Consider the following 21,766-nt stretch of genomic DNA (forward strand, 5'->3'; position numbering starts at 1 on the left):
GGAGGATTCAAACTGTGCAGCGTAGGAAACTGTTTAGAAAGGGGAAGGGTGGTCCAAGCAGGGTCAACCAAAGTCAACAGAGACACTAGACAAGGCAGTAATCAAATCTACAGTAATGCTAATATGCTAACATGTAAAAATATAACCAAAATAGGAAACTGCTAATAGCACATCAGTGAAAATTCACTTTGCCTCATCAAGCCTGGTTTATCTTCCTCTCTTTTACCAGCAAATCGCATCCTTCTTAGGTTGTATCTACCAGATACTCTCAATTCCAAACTGACTGGGAAATATATTTAGAGAACAGTTGGAATTTGTGTTAAACCATGAAAAAGCAAATATTGAAAATAACATAGAACTAAATGTTGAAATAAAGCATTAGTTACACACACATTTTAAGATTGTTCATGTCCATGAAAGATGAAGAAAATTATAGGGCATAAAGAACCAACTGGATTAAATGTCTCTAATTCCCTCTGGAAGTCCAGAGGTATTTCTTATGTACAAAGAAAGAAGAAAATCAAATAGTTTCACTTTTTGAAACTATCCCAATTCCTGCTATGATAGTGCTTCGTTATAAAGTTATGCTTATTTAATTCTTTGCCATAAGGTTTTAAACAATTATTTATATTTATATATAATTTATTTTATTTCTTGTTATAATTATATAAGTGGATATAGTCATCAGTAATTTTTAATAAATCTAATCATAAAGATCATCATGACTATTGCCTTTTTGATAATCAAAGAGTTTATTTATTATGGGAATTGGTCTTTAGGAACCCAGGGTAACTTTTATACTAAATCAAATAAACAATACATTAATGAAATATTATAAATATTTTTTAATGTAAAGGTCAATGTTAGGCAAAGTTGTGTCTCCCACAAAATTCATATGTTGAAGTCCTAGTCTCTAGTACCCAAGGATGTGATAGTCTGAAGTCTTTAATGACCTGCATCTGAAGATAGGGTCATTCAAGAGGTAATTAAGGTAAAATGAAGGAATGAGGGTGGATCCTAACCCAGTCTGACAGGTGACCTCATAAAAGAGGAAATGTGGATACAGACATGTATAGAGGAAAGACCGTGTGAAGACAGCCAACCCCTTGATCTCAAACTTCTGGCCTCTGGAACCATGGGGAAATAAACTCTGTTATTTACACCACCCAGTCTGTGGTATTTTGTTAATGCAGTCCTGGCAGAGTGATATAGTCAGTGACATGTTTTCACATGTCCAATGTAAGACATCTGAGAGTCTGTCTGGGGTAGTACTGTGGTAGAGCAGGTATTTAATCAATCCTGACTCTGTTACATTGCTGCCCATTGACCCCTGTGATAACCCTTGTGTTCAAACAAAATTAAAGATGTGCTGTATGAATTGGTTATAACTTCTAAGAAATAAGTAGTCCTGTTGTGTCAAAAGCCTTTGCTGTTCTGACTCATATTCTCAGCATCCCTTCCATTTTCTGACTTGCTGGGGCCGGGGGCGGGGGTGGTAGTGGTGGTGTGGAGGGTGGGGGGTGCAGAGGGGGACAATTTCACACGAACTTCCCCTCTTCTCCCTGACAGCTCCTCTTTTCTACCTTTGCCAGGTTGCCCTGCTTTCTGCCTCCGGCTCTTGTGACTTTGCCCACCTGAGGCCAGTAGTAGCTCTCAGCTCATGCCATGCACAGCGTTGAAGTGTTGGTGAGTTAACACTCCTGGGTCAGCCTTCAACCAAAAGGTGACAACAGCTGAAGAATAATGGTTCTTATCTCTTAGCCTTTAGCAGTACAGTTTTGGAAAGACCATTCTCTGTGCTTCTTACGAGGTTCTGGTGAAATTGAATTCTGGATGCCCAGCAGCAACTTCAGTCACATACTCCTGTACCATCTTCTACATCCTTTTCCCCATTCCCTCACTGCTTCTCACTCCGGTCACCTCCCAAATGACCTGGCTACACACAAGTAGTTGTCTTAGGTGATGCTTTGCGGGGAAACCAAGCTAGGGATGTTGGTGAAAGAAGAAAGTCTCAAATACAGGTCTCTGGAGCTGGGTCCCTCACCAGTCCCATGGCAACAGGGGTACCTCCTGGTGTGGGACACCCCAGTTACTAAGGTGCTTTCCTGCCTGTGGTGGATTGAAGATGAAGATGAAGATGAATCATTCATCTCTGTGGTCACTCTAGCACTTGAATGGGAACGGGCGGTGGTACTTATAAGAATGGGGAAATTTACTGGCTTTTTTTTTTTTTTTACTTTCGTGGTCAGCTAGTTATAAACTCACCATGAGAGCTGGGAAGCCCCCAAATCAGTATTAAAGAGACCCTCATCTCTTGCAGCCACAGGATAGACTGCTGAAAGTCCTGTTCAGGATTTAATTATAAGAGTGGCAGAGCTGCAGATGTGATTGAATGTGATTTAGGGGAGGGGAGGGTTCCAAGAAGGGGGGACCGGCTCTGGGAAATCCAGCAGAGATTTCTCTGTTGCTAGGAAACAGAGGTCACTCTGATTGGGTATCTTCAGAATTCTTACCTAAAAGGAGGGAGGAACAAAGGAGCTTTAAAGCTGTAGTTGGTAAAGAAGCAGTTGTCACTTACATTAGCCTCAATAGTGGGATGGTTGGGGGGTCACTTCTGAAGTTTAGACAATGTTTTTGTTTTTGTCTGAGTTCAGACATGACTACCGTGTGGTCCCGTTTTTGTCCTGAACCATTGTGATCACTGAGTGGCCTTGGGTGATGTTGGTGTTCTGTGAAATTGTTTACGGTCAACAGGACACCATGGCCTAGTAGATAGTGCCAGGCCAGCTCCCTGCTGTCAGGGGCTGCTTTTCTTTTTCTCAAAGCAGAATTGTAGGGGGAAGGTATAGCTCAGTGGTAGAGCTCATACTTAGCGTGCATGAGGTCCTGGGTTCAATCCTCAGTACCTCCACTAAAAAAAACAAAGCAAAACAAAACAAAACAAAAACATAAATAAACTTAATTACCTCCCCCCCCCCCAAAAAAATCAAAGCAGAATTGTACTGGTCATGTACTAGAATGATGAGGCCAGGGCCAGGGAGACACCAGCACATCTGCTGCTCCTGAATTACCCCATGCTACAACTTGCTGTGAGATTAATATTGGTATTTCCATAATACTTTCATCATAGCTCTAGCATGTGTATTAGTTTTCTGTTACTCCAAAGCAAATAACCACAAACTTAGCAAGTTAAAACTCATTTATTAGCTCAGAGTTCTGTAAATCAGAAGTCTGGTTATGGGTTGCCTGGGTTCTTCTGCTTGGGATTTTATAAGGTTGGAATCAAAGTATTGGTGAGACTGTCATCTTATCTGGAGCTTGGGGGCTTTCTTCAAGCTCATTCAGGTTGTTAGCATAATCCAGTTCGCTGTAGTTTTTGGACTGAGGTCCCTGTTTTCTTGCTGGCAGTCAGCTGGGGGAGTGGTCACTCAGCTTCTGAAGGGCACCTTAATTCTTGCCATGCAGTCCATTTGAAGGTATAATCCATCCATATACAAAGCCAGCAATGACATGTCCAATCCTTCTCATGCTTTAAAATGCTGATTTTCTCTGCCTCAGGACTTTAGACCTAGATTTAAAAGACTCATATGATTAGGTCAGGCTCATAAGGATAATGTCCCTTTTGAGTATCTCAAAATCAACTGATTAGTAACCCTAATTACATCAGCATGATACCCCTTCGCCATGTGATGTAACATAATCCTGGGCTTGATATCCCATCATATTCATGTGGAGTTTTGTTCTTGCTGCTCATGTATATTTTAGACACAGATTGTGACCACTTAACAACTAGAAGAACATTATTTTAAAGCAAATTAAACTTAAATTCCTGTCTGAAATTGGTTTACATTTTCAAATAAATTCAATAGAGATTGTCCTCCAGAGACATAAAGGACTTTTAATTTTGGGTATGTTCTTCTTCAGGGCACCTCGCTGAACATCTTCAGGGCCTCTCATGTTGATGTCTTAGGAGACGACGTTGCAGCAGGGGTTAAATGGTTACTTTGAATCTTTGGGACAAAATTGTCACTACTTAGCAAAACCTAGTGACAGGTCTTGTACCTATTTCATAAGGATAAATTTTTAAAATTTAATTCTTATTTTTTATGGAAGTGTAGTCCATTTACAATGTTAGTTTCAGATGTAGAGCAAAGTGATTCAGTTATACGTGTGCACATACATATATATGTATTTCAAATTCTTTTCCATTGCAGCTCATTACAAGAAATTGAATATAGTTCTCTGTGCTTGTTTACCTGTTTTATGTATAGTAATATATATTTGTTAATCACAAACTCATAATCTATCCCTCCCCGTTTCCCCCCAGTAACCACAGTTTGTTTTCTATGTCCATGAGCAAGAGGAGAAATATTAAAAGGAGACCTCTATCTGCAAATTTTGCCTAAGATGCTTTTATGCAAATGATAAGTTTTGATTTGTTGTTACAATTGAATAAAGTAAAAATTTATAGTTGGTATCAAAGCTTTCATTTGACTATAAAATGTATTATTTGTTTTTTTTTTTTAACTGAGTTCTGAAATAAATAAGGTGAAAGATTTTATTACAATACTAGCCTGATTTGTGGAAGTCACACTAATACTTGGTTAGTTAAAATTGCAGGGAGAGCAATTTGCTATATTTAACACTAGAAAGTAGGTGAAAATCTCAAATCAGCCTGCAAAATGCAGAATGAAGCTCTGCCAAGAAATTAAGAGTATGATATATAGATATGTTTTATAATACATAAAAGATATCCGCATAATTGACATAGAAACTGCTTTCTAAGTACATTGTATTTTTGCATTTCAAAGAAACAAGGAATCAAAGAACTAGGAGGAAATCTGTTCTGTTCTGTTTCTAACATAATTAATATCGGACCAATTCATGACAGAAAGATAAGTTTTTACCTCTATCTATGTTCTCTGTGCTCTAGAGAAGTTTGTACAATTGAATAAATGCAATTAAATAAGGTCTGGGGAGGTGTCAAAGTAGCTATTTTCTTTAATCTTTTAAGATATTGTATGTAAGGTTTAAAGAAATAATTATTTCTTTCAGCTTAAAAGCTAAAGCCCTTAAACTGAAATATGACAACCAATGACCAGAAAAGCAGTCCAAAAAGCATAATGATAAATTAATAACCTTAGAAAAATATTAGCTTACTTTTTTGAGTCACTGGTCTGAGTAATAAGTGAGTCCCTTTAGTTTCCCTTATTGTATACAAAGCATTTCTGTCTTCGTACCTGCCAGAGATCTTTGTATGTACTCTTACTGTTCTTATACAGAGTAAGAGTGAAATACAAGGATGAGGTTTAATGTGGTGAAGGAAGGTTTTTCTCAGTTTTTTGAGTTAGTTTTAAAGATGAGATTTAGTCTTTTCTTTTAAGTAATTTGTTACTTAGCTGTGTTTACCATGAATTGTTGCTTCTTTGAACCATCTCTACTGCTGGTTGCCAATCCGATTACACCATATCATAAAAATTTAGTATCTTTCTACTAGAGTTGTTCCTGGGTTCTTGTTCATTTTGAAGGTATAATCTGGTCCATAAATTGCTGACAGGACTGTTGAATTTAAAGCAACTAGCTGAAGTCTCTTTCCCCAGTACCCTCTTGGCAAATCCCCTCTCCACCCCTGAAATTCTTTGAATCAATTTTCACCACAAATATATAAGTGAGCATGATTCAGCTGCCTTTAGTTTAGTTTCATCACAACATCCTTTCATAAAATAAGCTTCTTATTTCTTTGGAGATATACATTTCCATTTATCTGATTATCTATCTGTCTATCTACCTACCTATAATTTGAACAAAGGCTCTGTTATTCTGTTTATACTGTGTATGATTATTTTAAGGTGATTTAGGTCCTAACAGCAATGTAAGTTCTTTTAGAAATAAACTGGCCAGCTCTCATTCGTTTAGACATTTAGAATTATCTGCAATAGGACTAATAAGGAAAGAGGAATTTTACTTAAAACATCTTGTAACAGTAGTCTACTGGAATCATCAGGGAAAAAACGCTAGGGACCAACAGCTTGGAGAAAAATTGTGACATCTTGGTTTATTCCTCTTTAGCATGTTATGATGTAGAAGATGGTGTTTTTCCTTACCTTTTCCCCCTTAATTTTTTTTTATCTTAGGTTTGCTAAAAATCATGGAATAAGAGCAGTGTATTTTTCAGGCTTTTGAGATAACAGGAGAAATTCCAGTCACACATGTGGCAACACAGAGAGCTAAGGGGCCCGGGAACGAGCATAGCTGACACCACCATGCACTTAAATGTTAGACACAGGCTCTACTTCCATGAGTGTGCTGCTGAACGTAACCTCGGTGAAGCATGCCTGATCCTGGGGAGATAGATCCTGGGGAGATACAGTGCACATCACTCTGACAAATAAGACTCAAATTATCTTAAAGCCGTTTTTTTATAAAGTGGCATTTTTCATCTTACATTAAAGGCCGTTATTCATAAGAGCTTTGAGAACACGAAGAGTTGTGTACAAGCTGCATCTTCTCATTAAAATGGCTTGGTGGCAGTGCCCCCTGATTATTATCTATTATTATCGCTGCTGGTTCTGGGACAGGAGTACAGTGTCCTTATCCTCAAAAGCCAGTGGGTGGACATAGCTTTTTCAGTTACCTGAAAGAGGAAGAGGTAATCTGTTACATCGCCAGCCTGGCTCTCTTTCTACCCGTCGGGAGGTGACATTTGGCGTGCTGGAGCGCTGAAGTGCTTTACTTCTCATCAGACGGAACGTCAGAGGTTTTAGTTGCGTTGCCCACATTTGAGGAGGATAGGAAATTTGGACGATCTAAGTAGCCAGCTCAGTCTTGTATTGAATTAGCTACAATAAGCCAGGTAATCCCTCTGAAACACATTCTGTTGAGTAAGAGAGATGGCAACAATGAAAAGATTCATCGTTGCTTCTAATTTAAATGTCCTGCTGAAATGAGAGTTTTGTAGCAATACAGGCTGACAGCCGGTTCATTAATAAGCTTTCAGTACCAAAGTGATTGTAACTAAACTGAATTGGACTGTGGTGTTGAAATAACACTTATTACCAGCTATGCATACCGTGTAACTTTTGTGTGAAACTACCTGTATACACACAGCATATCATACTACACATGTGTATGAGTGTTAAATGCTTTTGGTACAAGGTTAGAGTTGTTTAAAAGATCCTTTTTCATTCTGTGAAGTAGGTGATTGTTAGCAAGACAAAGCTTTAAAACCTTGCTTAAATTACTCACTCATGTGCCCTCTGCTACAGCTACAGTATTGATGATCTTTGATCAAATTATCAGGGCAACTTGTAGCAAAATGAATACTGCCTGGGAATCCAGAGATCCCAATTCTGGCAAATCTCTGCCACTGTCATGGTCTATAACTGAGAAGTAGCACCCTCCCAAAGATCCCTCACCACTGTCCCCTTGCCAAGTAGGCTAACAATACCCTCTCTTGGGCCATCACATTTCTTTTTATTTTTTTAATATATTTTTATTGAAGTACAGTCTGTTTACAATGTTGTGTCAATTTCTGCTGTACAGCACAATTCTTCAGTCATATATGAATATACATATATTTATTTTTGTGTTCTTTTTCACCATAGGTTACTACAAGGTACTGAATATAGTTCCCTGTGCTCTACCTTGTAAACTTGTTGTTTATCTATTTGATACATAGTAGTTAGTATCTGCAAATCTCGAACTCCCAGTTTATCCCTTCCCATCCTCTTCCCTGACTGGTAACCATAAGTTCATTTTCTATGTCTGTGAGTCTGTTTCTGTTTTGTAAATAAGTTTGTATGTCTTTTTTTTTTTTTTTTTTTTAGATTCCACATATAAGTGATATCATATGGTTTTTTTCTTTCTCTTTCTGGCTTATTTCACTTAGAATGATATTCTCCAGTTCCATCCATGTTGCTGCAAATGGCATTATTTTATTATTTTTTATGGCTGAGTAGTAGTCCATCATATAAAGATACCACAACTTCTTTATCCAGTCATTTGTCGATGGACATTTAGGTTGTTCTTATACTCACTTCTGTTTGCTTCTTAGAGCAGTAATCACAGTGTTTTCCAGTTTCTGTGCTTCTCTCTTTATCTCTCTGTCTCCCTCCACCCACCTCCTTTACTGTGAATTCTAGAAGGCAGTGACCATGCCGTATGTTTATCTTCACTATCAAATGTAGTGCTTTCCATAGAGGGGGCACTCAATGAATATGTCCTGAACAAACAGATTTGTATGTGAGGGAGTTGGAATAGAGTATCTTTAATGACTCAGTGATTTCTGTTTATAACTTGATAGTTGGTACAGTTATTTAATAATATAATTGGTCTGTAATAAAATTAGTTGGGTGAATCATTCCCAAAGCTATCAGGGGGATTATTCCAGATTATGAAGCCCTAGGTTGCCTGGGTTTGCTGTGGACATCTGAGGTGTGTTATTCATTGGTTTGTGACTTACTGACAGTAATTAGAATATTTTATAGTCATTCAGTCACATTATGAACCTCAACAATAGAAGAATTATTTTTTATGGCTGTTTCATGGAACAGTACAATCTGAAGATTATTTTGTCATACTTTAAAGAATGTATTTCTAATTATTAATCTCATCAGATCATTGAACACATTAGTTAGTGACATTGCTAAAATGGGCAGCAGTGCTATACTCTGAAATTTTATTGGGAGCTCCAACCAGAACATGCATACACAATGTAATTCTGGATGGTTGAAATATCTGAAGGCATGCAGATTTAATGGTAATGACATTTAATATGGAAATGTGATTTTGAGACTCAACCAAAAGGATTACTTTAGTCCTGTGCTTTCATGTACATGTAGGGTTGGGTTTTCATCTGGATCTGAACCTTGGAAGAAAGTCAGCAATTTGAGGGTTGAACTCAACTCAAATTATTTCCTTTTCTTTTGTACTTAATTAACAGGCTCTGCTCCACACTACTGGTCAGAGAAGATACCCCAGACATGTTTTATTCTGGTATTTCTGGGATTTTTAATTTAAATATTTGTATATTTAAAGTTTTGTTGTCTTCTTTAAGTTTTAATGTTGTTTATGATCATGAAACACATCCACATAGTTAAAAATTCAAAAGTTGCCGATGCATAGGTAATGAAAAGTTGGTCACATACCTTGGTCTCATTTACTTAGTTCCCCTCTCCTAAGACAGCCAGTGTTACCAGTATTGGAATATATTTCCAGTAATGTTAACACGCATAAGACGTATACACACATGAATCTATTTTTTCCTTTTTAAAAACCTTAGATGGTCGTATAATACATAATTTTCTGCATCTGGCTTTTCTCATCTATTGATACATCTTAGAGATTTCTTAAGTTGAAATGGTTGAAAAAACTGGATTCTACCAAAACAGGGGCTCAGGTTATATAAAACACGAGACTTCTTTTTTCATCTGTCTGTCCATGTATATTTATATTTTAGTCATAGATATTATTGCTACATTTATATTTTATTCATGTATATTTATATCATGTATAATTTTTGGTCTAGTCAATCATCATGCATTTTATCATGACGTGTTTAGTATGATCAGGTGTTCCTTTCGCACTGATTATGGGGGAGGGAAGCAAAGGACAAGTGTTTGCAGCAAAGTGTAAGTTTAAACTTCGGACTTCAAACAAAAGTTTTCATGCAGAACAGAGGGACTGTGTTATTCAAGGGTGTGGAAACCATGACATAATGAAGAATCACTGAAATAAAAGAGCACTCAGTTATTGTCCTCAAATAATTAGATGTCTACTATATAAAAAGTAATTAGATTTTTGTGGCTCTGGACTGCAGAACTAGAACTAGACTGATACGTATATACAGCATTTCCTGTTCCCGTGACTTTAAGCGCAGGAACTTCCCACAGTGAAACGGGCCGTCTCATGAAGTGCACAGCAGAGACTAGAATGGCCTTTTTCCGGGATGTTTTTATGCAAGGGATCCTTGTACTATAGAAGTGACCTTGATAACAATTTAGGGGTCCAGCCCTGACATGCTCTCTTCCAGACCGGTCACCTGACAAGGCCAAGCCTTAGGGCTGCTTAATGGCAAAAACTGCTCCTTCTATGTCATGCAATTCCCAACAGAAGGAGCAGTACCAAGAGATGAGCATTTTCAACAGCAGCTCATCCTTGTAGGCAGAGGTGAATCGGTGCAGAACTCTTCTACACCAACAGTTAAGTGTAATAGAAATGAAAGGAATTTTCTTTGTGTTAAAAATAATAGAAAAATGTAAGACCCACTTTAGACCCAAACAGCACTATTTCTGTGTTAAACAAAGCAGTGTGTTTGGACACAATTTTCCCCATTAAGAACACTTGATTGTGTCTTCAATCTCGGTGCACGTATAGTGAGTGGTTGAATAAGAAAGCCTTCTCTGGGGCTGACTAGTTCTGATGTAGTTTTTTAATTTTATGAAATCATATAATTCTCAGTTTCCAGCTAGCTTCTTAAGAGCAAGGTTGAGGTCTAATATGGCTGGAGATTCTCGATCATCCTATCACAGTGTTTTACCCAAACAAATATTTCTTGAATGTATCAGTAACTCATCAGCTCAGCCAAGGCCGACTTCCTCACTGCTCTACGTGAATATCTGTAATGTTCATTATTAGTGGGAGTACACTCCCTGATAGTGTTTCCCCTTTTGAACTGTCAGTGGTTTTGTTTCACTAGCCTGCATTGTGTGCTTTTCTCCAGTTTTTCTTCAATTCTAATATCCTTCAGATTTTGGACCTAACTTTTTTACACCTCATTATTGTCTTTCTCTCTTCCCCATTCTCTGTCTTTAGATACCTTAATACTTAATGCCATATGGTTTACACCAAATTATCATAATCTCCTATTACTCACTTTTACAGATGTACAAAGAGTTCCCATATACCCCACACTCACCAGTTTCCCTGTTATGAACATCCTGTATTAGAGTGGAATATTTATTACAGTTGATGAGCCAATATGGATACATTGTCACTAACTAAAGTCCATAGTTTGCATTCGGATTCCACTCTTGGTGTCTGGACAAACGTGTAATGACATGTCCTGTATCCACCATTTAAAGTGACATACAGAGTAGTTTCATTGCCCTAAAAATACCCTGTGCTCCACCTATTCATCCCTCCCTCTCTCCACCATGAGCCCCTGGCAGCCACTCATCTTCTAGTGTCTTCATTGTTCTGCTTTTTCCAGAAGTCACATAGTTGGAATCATACAGTATGTAACCTTTTCAGATTGACATATTTTGTTTAGCAATAAGCATTTAAGGTTCCTGCATGTCTTTCCTTGGCTTGCTGGCTCGTTTCTTTTTATTGCTGAGTCATTTTTTAGTGTGTGAATGTACCACAGTTTGTTTATCCATTCACATTTTGAAAGCCATTTCTGTTATTTTCTAGAGAATATTTTTTTTCTTTATGTGGTATTTAGAAGATTAATTAAATGCAGAAGTGAAAACTATAGCTAATGTAGTTTATTATTTCTGGAAATAGAAGGTATTAGAAAATATGCCTCATAGTGAAACATTCAATTAAAATCTCTTTTACTCTGAGGTCAGTATTTCATCAATATATGACAGAACTTAGATTGTTAAAATAAACATACTCTTTTTGCAATCATAAAAACAAACATTAAAAAAAATTATTTTCTGCATGATCAAGATCCCCAAGAGTATGAATGTACAGAGAAATCTTTTCTTATGGATGATTATTTTATTATTACTTCTCACAAAAAATTTTAGTAGGAAAGCTTTTAATGTATAAATTTAGTTAAGGCTTATAGAGTCCTGGAATGTACAAAGGGAGCTTAGAGTCATCTGGTCCAGTCCATCACCAGTACCTGAATTTCTTCTCTGATGCTGAAGGCATGTGGTCTTATAGCATATGTTTGAATGAAAGGAAGATTACTCTCTTATAGATCAATGGGTTTCACTTTTTAAGGTAACTCTAATCATTAGAAAGATTTCCCTTTTATTGAATTAACTCCATTTACCCATAATTTCTACCCAATCATTCTAATTCTGCTCCATGAATCATAAAGAAGAAATTTAATCTTCTTCCCAACGATATCCCTTTGAATATTCAAAATATAGCCGTAATGTCTTGTTGCATATTAAACTTCCTGAGCTCCTCATCGTCTTAGATCTCTTCCTCAGAATGGTTGTGCTAACACCACCATTCAAAAAATTTTGTGAATGCATGTCCAAGTTTTTCTCCTTCATTCACTCACAATTTCTTGAGTGCCTACAACTAACTGACAGACACTGTGTTAGACACCAGGAATGCAACGATAAACCAGACAAAAGGTGAAACGTACTTCCAGTGGATGAATACAGACCAACAAAAGAAAAACAGTAAGTGAAATAAAGTCAAATAATTATAAAGTGTGAAAAATGTAATGAGGGAAACAGACAAGGGGCCAAGAGAGAAACTAAGGAATGAGAGAAGTAACTTCAAAAGGGTGTTTGGGAAGGCCAGTCTGAGGAAGTGTCTAAAGAAGGGGTCTAGGATGCAGCGAGAAAAGGTGTGGACCACATGGTTCTAAAAGATGTCTGCGTATCATTTCCTAAGATGGAGACTAATTTCCCCACCTTAAATCTGGGCTAGACTTCTGATCCTCTTCCAATAAATAGGATGTGGCAGAAGGGATGCTATGTAACTTCTTAGGTGTGGTCATAAAAAAGAAATAGCTTCCACTTGGTTCGCTCCCTCTTGGATCAGTCATTCTGAGAGAAGTCGGCTGCCATGATGTGACTCCAAGCCTGTGGAGAATCCCATGTGGGAGGAACCGGGGCCCCGCCAGCAGCAAGCACAGGGTGGTGCATGTGAATGACCTCGCGAGTCAACCATTTTTGGAGGTGGATCCACCTGCCCCTGTCAAGCCTTCAGTTGACCCAGCCCCAGTCCACATCATGTCTAAAACCTCATGAGAGACCCCAGACCAGGACCAATAAGCTAAGCCACTTCTGAGTTCATGATCCACAGGGGCAGACCACGTTTATTGTTGCTCTGAACCACTGAGTTTTGAGAGAATTTGCTATGCAGGTAACTAATAGAGAAGGGATGTGTCAGTCAGATTGCTTTTGGCTTCAAATAACATTAGACTCAACTAAAAGCACCTTAACAATGAGGAATTTCTTGTAGCCCTTACTAAGAAGCCCAGAGGTAGGGCTGCTCCAGGGTTGGTCAGTTCTTGGCACAATCACATACCCAGGAGCTCGCCACTCTGCGCTGCCTTCCTTACCAGGTCGGTGTCGTCTCCTCACAGAGCCTCTGTAGCAGCAATATCAGGCATACCCTGGGCAAGAGAGACATTTCCTCCTGTGTGTGTTTTTGTAGATAAGGAAGATCTTTCCCTCACAGTTGGTGGCCTGAACAAAAAGAAAACAAAAGAACAAAAGAAAAGACCCCACTTAAATGTATATCTGGCAAATGAGAGGGAGAAAGCAGGGGCTCTGGATGACACCTAGGCTTCTGGCTTAAGCAACTAGCTGGAAGGTGCTGGTTTTTTGTTTTTTGTTTTTTCAGTCATGCGGGGAAATCAAGAGTTCCATTTTTTATATGTTAAATCTGAGATTCTATAAGACATATACATTAAGTCATCAGGGAGCAGTTGGATTTTTACATTTGGAGTGAAAAAAGGAGATAAAAATGTAAGCATAATCAACAAAAAGATGGTATTTGAATCCATGTAGTAGATGACTTGATGAGAGGTGGCAGAGGAGGCCCACAGCCACGTGTGAAGAACCCCGGCATCTCAGATCTGGGGACAAGAGGGGCCAGTGAAGGGAAACCTGGGTAAATAGGTGGTAGGAGGGCAGGCAGAGGATGGTGTCCTGGGGACTGCAAAGGCAGTGTTTCCCAAGAAGGGCGAAGTGGTTACTTATGTCCTGTTTGCCAAAAGATTGAACAAGATGAAGACATAAAAGTGACCTTTGGATGTAGCACAGGATGCTGAGAAAGGAGGCAGATTCATAAGAGGTTGAAGGATTCATGGATTGTGAGCAAGCAGACAACATGCGAATTCAACTCCTTGGAGGAGTTTGGCATTGGGGGGATGAAGATAGCTATAAGAAGATGCAGGATCCAGAAGATGGAGGCTCGAGTCAGAAGACACCAGAGAGCATCTATACGCTAATCGAAACTTTCTTTTAGAGGAAAAGAGAATGACTGATAATGTGGGATAAATGAGGGACAGCTGAAAGTGTAAAATCCCCGAGGACAATACACACACATTTATGCACATTCCTACGCAGTTACAAAATTAATCATTAGAGTACAAATAGAATACCCCCATTGTTTGGGAAGAGTAATTTAAGCAGTATGTTGGATCCATTAACTATTCTTTGGTGAGACAATTTTGCAAAGTAGCTAAGAATCCAGGCTCCTAGAGACAAGATCGTTGGGGTTTCAAATCAGCTGTGTGACGTTGAGGAATCCACTTAACCTTCCTGTGCACCACTTCCCTAACTGCTATAAAGTGGATATGGTAATAAAAGTACCCCCCTCATAGGGTTGTCATCAAGGTCGCCTGAGTTAATGAACATAAAATGTTTAGAGCGGTGACTCCTACATGGTAGATGCTCTGTGTGCCAGGTACCTACTTGCTAGTATTTGCTAGATTTAGTTCTACTAAGTGATTTAGGCTAAAAATGCTGTCTTTGGGAAAAATTATGGATTTAAATTTTATTATTTTTACATGATTTTTAAGTCATGTGTAGAAGAGTGCCATATATTGAGATGCAGCCTCAAGTAAGAAAGTGAAATTTACATTTTGAAAGATAGTTATCCAAGCCTTATTAAATCGATTGGTTAGTCTTAGCCATTTATTATTTTCTCCTTGTTGGAACTCTTGCCTTGGAATATAAAAGTTCAAAAAAACTTGATCACTAGACATTCATCAGAAAGCATCCAGAGAATATTTGAGGGGAGGCAGTCAGGGTGCTAAATTAAACAATATAGTTCGAAATGGGAGATGGATTCAAATCTGGTACTACTTGCACCGCACTTTCTTCCTTCCTCACCAAATGCTAATTCACCCCTAAGACTGCCCAGCTGCTCGCAGGAGTCTGCAAAGACAGAACAGTTACAGGAATTAATGCTCAGTGGATATACAACACGGAGACCCTGAAGAACTAAAAAAGCATGAATAAATGTATTCCAATTACAGGCTAATGCAGGCAATGGGGTTATGGTACTTAGAGGTCTGGATCCGCTCTCTGACAGCCTGCAGACATTAGGAGCCCCTCAAGACTCGCCTGCAATGCGGGCATTGTGGAGTGATTTTTACTTTACTGCCTTTTCCATCAGATCATCCCCTTTCTTTCACACACAAGGTTAATTCACTTCTTGATCACATTATTTCCTCGCTGCTCGTTGACAGTATAAAAATTCTGAGTGGACAGCTCAATCCCTCTTCCGTCTCAGATTTGATTGTTACGGTATTGCCTGGCGTCCCTCCGAGGCCTCCAGCAGCCTTTGCCGCACTTTATGACACTTAAATGGCTCGGCTACAATTCCTCCATCTATTCACGAAATGCTGTTAATAACTCATTTCCAAAGAGGCCCTTCTTTATGTCTTGGCATTAAAGGAATTTTTATTAGGTGCCAGGATAGGTGACACACAGCCCCAGTAACCAAAGAGTTAATTAATCTGTTGAAATTTATTGCCTTTTATACTGCACTCAGTGTGACAGTCCCTAAGAGAAACAGATACTATATTTACAACCCGGGTTGAAATATTCAGTAATATAGTCTGCATACTGACCTACTCCATCAGTGTATGCCTTCTGCTGGAACATCCATTAATCACAGAAGATGAATTTGTGTAATCTATCTTCTTTCTTATTCTGAGATTCCAATAAATATTGAAATAATAATTTATTGATTACCTTGCAATATAAATGTGTAGTAAAGTCACCCAAGACATTTGCATGGTAATGCATTTTGGAAGTTCTTGGCATTCTGTGGGAATGAAGGGCAAAGCTGTGATAGGAGTGACATGGAATACTCTTGTAGGCAAAACACCAAACTTAATTTCATATTGTATGCAGGGAAACGATAAGGCAGTTTCTGGACTACCCCAAGTCAAAACCACAGCCTCGATAATCACATCCTCCAAAGTAAACAACAGAAGTATTTATTATCACGTCTACACTTTGCCTTCTTTGTGTTTTATCCTCAGAATATTTTGGATCACAAATAATTTCCTCGTGCCACCTTTCACTTGTAAAATTACTTCTTTCCTGCACTCAGTACAGGCAAAGATGAAAAGAGTATAGGAATGGTAGGCAGTGTCTTCTGTTTAATTCCAGTAAAATCTTCTGGGATCATTTTATAAATTCTCAGTCTAAATTGTATGTTTCCTGTGACTGCAGTTTCCATAGTCCTTTGGGTTCTTCCCCTAAATCTAAATTCATTTGTACAATTTTCATGAGTTTTTTCTGTTACTTATGGGGCAGTAGTTTTGTTATAATTCTAGGGTCATGAAAAATTTTGCATCAGATCGGATTTGGTTCAGAAACATTGGAGAAGTATATGAAAGTTGTTACAGAACATAGAGATGTCCTTGTGGATCAAGCATAATTATTGTTAAAAACTCAAATTGTAAATGTCCTTGCATCTGGATATATTATGCTGTTTGGGCAAACATAAGCTGAATAGACAGCATTTCTGTTATGTTCATGTACCACCACCAGCAGCATTACACTTCAGGGTTTGCTACAGGTGCAGTTCCAGGTTGAATTTGGTCATGTTCAGTTAATGTAGCTCACGTCTGGTCTCCATAATAATGTATCAAAGTTTTGGGCAACTGTTTATGATCAGGGTAACTCTGCAGATTGGGTGAAATTCTAATGTGTGAAGTTTGTTTTCTAGGGCTTTACTGATAAGGTTAAACCAGATGGTGAAATGTAACAGGTTGGAGATACAGTTTTGATACACAGTCAGTCACTTCTGAAGTGATAATGAATATGCAAAAAGGATTGGAGCTTTTTAGATTCACTTTTTGGTCATGAAATTGAAAATATACTGTTTTGGAGGGTAAAGAAGTATCTCATCATAAATCTCCTGACATTTAAACCTCTTGGCTATGTACGTCTAAAAGAGGGCAAAGTAATTTGAAAATTCAGCTATAAGTTTTTATATATAGTATATTTATATCGTATTTTCAAAATGAAAAATAATGAAGCTTTCTTAATGTCACCTGACAGTGTTCCTGATGTAGATTTCAAAATTAAATATTTTTTCTTACATATTTTACTAACAATTATACCAATTAAGTCATATATTTCTGAAATCTCTATTTTATTTTGATGAAACCTCAAATCAGTGTATACTAATATATTATAGAATTAAGCAGCCCTAAACCTTATTCTGTTATACCACTTGCTAATTTGGCACAGATAGTCTTCTTTGAAGATGGACAATATACAGGTTTTAAATCGGTTTGTTTTCTACTGATTTGATTATTTTAATTGTGGATTAATTATGGATTATATATTTAAGTATCTAACAAAAATTATATTGTTGCATTAGATTATTTCTTTAGTGATTAGGTTTCTTATGAGATGACGTATCACCACATAATTGCTGTACTTTCTTTTTTTGGGGGGGGTCCTTTTTACTCATTGGTATTAATAGTTGCTCCTTGTTCTGCTCATATAAAGTTACATTCAGATTTAAGCTCTCCCTGGTGTTTGTCTAATTGGACTGTTCATTTAAAGTATACTATGTTTTATTACCTTATCTTCCATGGTATTTTACATTTTGGATTGACTGATTCTAATTCCTGTTTCACAGTGTTATAATTTCACAGCAGCATAACCTTGGGAATCCATTAAATTTGGCCTTTAAAACACTGCTTTATTTTTCTCCACACAGTTGTGAAAAGCTGTGGCATTTTCCAGCACCCACACTGACTCCTGTTTTATAACAATGCTATTTCCCCTTCCCTTCTTAATTCAAGTCAGTGCAACACAATATATACTTATTAAGCATTCATTTCATGGCAAGTTCTATGTCAGGTACTGAGTATATGGACTTGAATTGGCATAATTGCTTCTCTAAAGCTATTCGAATTCAAAGTCTGTTGATTGAAATAGAAAAGTAACAAATAATGATTTTTAAAACCCTGGTTTCCTCTCTCATCACACCAAGTCTTTAATTTCAGAAACTTGAAGTTGAATAATTTTGGAAGCTAGCCATTTATTCAGCTTTCATGCAAGAGCTGGCACTTCTTTAAGCACTAGAAATGGATTATTTTACTTAATCTTCACAAGGCTGAGAGGCAAGTACTATCATTGTATCATCCCCATTTTACTGATGGGTGAGGTTAGTTATAGAGAGGTGAGGACACCCGCCCAGACCCTTACTTCTAATGTACCTGAGGGGGCATTGGAATGAGGTCACCTAGTCCATCCCTGGGGCACTTGACCAACCTCCCTCTCCCATTTCTGCAGGGTAAGACACAAGGTTTTCAGGGTAAGAACTGATGACTCTTTTTGTCTATTGCTCATCTCTCATTATTGAATCCTTTCCCCAGGGACTTACAGTGCCCCTCCATCATATGACAAGTTTCTACCCACATCCAAGATGGTTTCTAGGCTCTGTTTTATTCCTAGGTAATCTGTACTATTCCTTTGGTTTATCTGTTCCTGCCCTATTCCTACTGTTTAAATTGCTATAATTTTTATGCAATTTTTAATGTCTGATTGGACGACAGTCATTTCCTTTTTCTGATGCAAAATGTGTTTTCTGTTCTTGGTGACTTACTTTTTGCTTAAAATTTTTTATTGTGAAATTTATTATGTGCACAAAAGAATACATAAAAATTTATGTCAGATGTAAAGAATAAAAATTAAAAAGAGCCATCATGAATCTATTTTCCAGGTCAAGAAATAAAATATTGCTCTGATATTCTTGTCATTTTGATCCTCATTGATTTCGTTCTCCTCCCAACCTCTTCTTTCTTCCAAGTAGTAACAGGATCAAAGTTTTGGTGTTCATCTTTCCCTTGCTTTTCTTTTTGTTTTCTATCTACGTCAATATTATATTGTTGTTTTTACCTGTTTGTGACAATTCTATAATGAAAACAAATTGTATATAATTTTTTTCTAACTTGTTTATTTTGTTCAATGTTATGTTTTTAAAATTCATCTGTGTTGATGTAAGTAGCTGTAGTTAATTTCTTTTCACTGCTGTATAATGTTCCATTGTATGAATACAGGCATACTTATTTTATTGCAATTTGCTTTACATGCTTCCCAGAAATTGTGTTTTTTATAATTGAAAGATCTGTGGCAACACTCTATCGAGCAAGTCTATTGGCATCATTTTTCCACACTTCTTGCCTCTGTGGTCATTTTGGTAATTCTCACACTATTTCAAACTTTTTAAAATTATTATTGTATTTGTTATGGTGATCAGTGATCTTTGGTGCTGCTATTGCAAAAGATTACAACCTGCTGGAGGATCTGATGATGGTTAGCATTTTTTAGCAATAAGATTTTAAAATTAAAGTATGTATATATGTATATTTTTGGCATGATGCTATTGCACACTCCAGGACTACAGTATAATGTAAGCATAACTTTAATATGCACTGGGAAACCAAAAAACTCATGTGACACTTTATTGTGACATTTGCCTTATTGCTGTGGTCTGGAACCGATCCCACAGTATCTCCAAGGTATGCCAGTATAACGAATTAGTTTTCCATTCTATTGTTGACTGATATTATACCTACTTCAAGTTTTGCAATTATGAGCAATACTGCTCTGACGATGCTTGTACATACATTCTGGTGTGCATGTGCAAGAGTTTCTCTGAACTGTATACTAATTAGCATTGTTGCTGAATCACAGGGTAGGCACATGTTCAAATTTTTAGGTTAGATCAAGCTGTTTTCCAAAGTGGTTATACCAACTTATTTGCCTGTCAGCAGTATGTGGGAGTTTTTGTTGTTCTACATTTTGCCTGTGCTGTATTGTCTGAATTTACATGTTTTTCTATTCATGGGTATGAAACAATATTACACTGTGACTAAGTTTTATTTTTCTGATTACTAATGAACATATATATATATATAAACATACGTATATGCTATTGTATTTTACTTCTGTAAAGTGTCTGTCAAAATCTTTTTACATTATGTTGTTTGCCTTTTTCCCTTTGACTCATAGAAATTCTTTGTATATTCTTAATACAAGTTCTTTTTCAGTTATGTTTGTTACAAGTATCTTCTCCTAGCTTGGAGCTTACCTTTTCACTCTATGGTAGCTTTTAGTCATCAGACATCTTCAATTTTAATGTAGCTGAGTTTATCAATATTTTTCCTTGTAGATTGTACTTTTTGTGTCTTGTTTAAGAAATGCTTCCTACTATAGGTTATAAATATACTTTCTTATATTATCTTTTAAAAGTTCTATGCTTTTGTCTCTCATGTTGATTTTCAGTCAGTAAGTAATTTGTGTGTGTGTGTATGTGTGAGAGAGAGAGAGAGAGAGAAAGAGAGAGATGGTGAAGGAAATATAATAACACTTTTTGATAGGAGTAACTAAATAGTCAGCACCTTTTTGAGTAGCTCATCCTTCCCCCACTGATAGGATGTTCCAGATCTGTTATAAATCATTATAATCCATTTTGCATAGATTTGTTTCTAGACTTTCTATTCTGCCCCTGTCTATTTGTCTATTTATAAATTGTACTTATTTTTGTTTCTTGTACAATTTATTTTATTGTACATATTTTAAAAATTAGTTTTTGATTGTTGCTGGTATAAAGATTTGTAATTAAATTTTTGTATTTTTTTTTTTATCCACCAAAATTATTTATACTACTATTGACAGGAACATTTTCTGTAGATGCTTTTGAATTTTCTTTAAGAAAAAAAACCCAATAATAACTAACTCATGGTAAGTTTTGTTTCTGTTTTTTTCCAGTTCTTTTGTCTTCTTATTCCTTTCTCATCTTACTATGCTGGCTAGGATAGCCATTAAATATTCAAAATGAGTGATAATAGCGAGTATCTTTAGACTGCTTTTAACATTTTAGTATTAAATATAATGTTTGATCTCTATATTTTTATAATATGTTTTTATTAGGTTTAGAAAGTTCCTTTTTTTCCACAGTTGATATTTTATTTTTCCTAGTAATTAGCTATCACAAATGATGTTGAATTTTATCATTTTTTTTCTGTAGATACTAATATAATCATAGGGTTTAGCTCCATTAATCCATTGATGTAGTGAATTACAACAATCAATTTTCTGATATGAAACTGATCTTGTACTTCTGGGATAAACCCAACTTGGTTATTCTTATACATTGAATTTTTTCTCCTAAAATCATGTGTTGAAGACCCGACCCTTGGTGACCTTATTTGGAAATAGGGTGCTGTAGATATAATCAAGTCAAGATGAGGTCATTGGAGCGAGCCCTAATCCAATATGACTGGTTTCTTTATGAGAGAGGTTAATGCCATGTGAAGACAGAGAGATACAATGAGAAGATGGCCGTGTGAAGATGCAGGCAGAAATTGAAGTTGCTGCCACATGTCAAGGAATGCCTGGGTTCATCAGAAGCTCGAAGAGGCAAAGAGGGATCCTCCATTAAAGACCTCTGAGGAAGCCTGGGCCTGCTGACACTTTGGTCTCCGACCTCTAGCCTCCAGAACTGTGAGAGAATAAATTTCTGTTGTCTTAGACTGTCCAGTTTGTGGTACTTTATTATAGGAACCCTAAAAGCTGATACTGTC

The sequence above is a fragment of the Camelus bactrianus genome, chromosome 20 (genome assembly GCF_048773025.1).
Source record: "Camelus bactrianus isolate YW-2024 breed Bactrian camel chromosome 20, ASM4877302v1, whole genome shotgun sequence".
NCBI classification, from domain to species: domain Eukaryota; kingdom Metazoa; phylum Chordata; class Mammalia; order Artiodactyla; family Camelidae; genus Camelus; species Camelus bactrianus.